Here is a 1,358-nt window from a genome sequence, read left to right on the forward strand (position 1 = left end):
CGCTCCAGGTTGCTGCATGGAAGGGCAAAGGTCTGTATGGTGGTCAGCAGAGGAGCACAAACCACAAACCCTTGCAACAGGTACAGATTTCTGATTCAAGGCCAGCTGGGTTACCAAGTTAACCAATGCATCCAGTTTGCCTTCAAGCTTCTTAGTCTCAGATGATGCAGCTGAGTTTGTACCTACCTCATGAACTCCTCTAATGACTATGGCATCATTTCTGGCGCTAAACTGCTGAGAGTTGGAAGCCATCTTCTCAATTAAATTTCTAGCTTCAGCAGGAGTCATGTCTCCAAGGGCTCCACCACTGGCAGCATCTATCATACTTTTCTCCATATTACTGAGTCCTTCATAAAAATATTGGAGAAGAAGCTGCTCTGAAATCTGATGGTGAGGGCAACTGGCGCATAATTATTTAAATTGCTCCCAGTACTCATACAGGCTCTCTCCACTGAGTTGTCTAATACCTGAGATATCCTTCCTGATGGTTGTGGTCCTGGAAGTAGGGAAATTTTTTTCTAAGAATACTCTCTTAAGGTCATCCCAGCTCGTGATGGACCTTGGAGCAAGGTAATACAGCCAGTCCTTTGCCACTCCCTCTAATGAATGAGGAAAAGCCTTCAGAAATATGTGATCCTCTTGGACATCTGGGGGTTTCATGGTGGAGCAGACAATATGAAATTCCTTTAAATGTTTGTGCGGGTCTTCACCTGCAAGGCCATGAAACTTTGGAAGCAAATGAATCAGTCCAGTTTTAAAAACATATGGGACATCCTCATCAGGGTATTGGATGCATAAGCTTTCGTAGGTGAAATCAGGTGCAGCCATTTCCCTTAGAGTCCTCTCACGGGGTGGAGGTTGTGCCATGTTCTCAGAATGTGCAGAATCAGAATGCTCAAAATTATAATGCTCAAGATCAAGATGTTCAAAATCACCAATAACAGAATGCACAAATTCACCAGTAATGGAATGCTCAGAATGATCAAAAGGTATAAAATGATGCCTAACTAATCTATGAAATGTCCTATCTATCTCAGGATCAAAGGGTTGTAAGTCAGATGGATTGCCTCTAGTCATACACTACATTCAGCATGCACACAACTAGTTGCCTTATCATGTAAATAAAGGTGTAGGTTTGAACTACAGCTACCCTCAAATGATATCCAAATGACTTGAAATTTTGTGAGCAACCTTATAAAATGATGAGAAGATAGCACAAAAAATTTCAGACAAAAATTCAAAGTCTAACTATGAAAGCTAAAAATGGTAAGTTAAGAAAAATAAGTGAATAAAACTTGAAAAATAAAAAACTTTTGACAGAATCGCTTTTTTTGGATGATGGAGACCTCAACTAGCCT

General features: G+C 40.6%; 1 non-coding gene across 1 annotated transcript; it reads left to right on the forward strand.

Annotated features, from left to right (window-relative positions):
* Window positions 1-382: 382 nt before the first annotated feature.
* On the forward strand, window positions 383-489 carry LOC112999685 (small nucleolar RNA R71). Its single transcript, XR_003264895.1, has one exon. It is a non-coding gene; the product is annotated as a small nucleolar RNA R71 (small nucleolar RNA).
* The last annotated feature ends 869 nt before the right edge of the window (window positions 490-1,358 follow it).

Source organism: Glycine max, chromosome 15, assembly GCF_000004515.6.
Source record: "Glycine max cultivar Williams 82 chromosome 15, Glycine_max_v4.0, whole genome shotgun sequence".
In the NCBI taxonomy this organism is placed as follows: domain Eukaryota; kingdom Viridiplantae; phylum Streptophyta; class Magnoliopsida; order Fabales; family Fabaceae; genus Glycine; species Glycine max.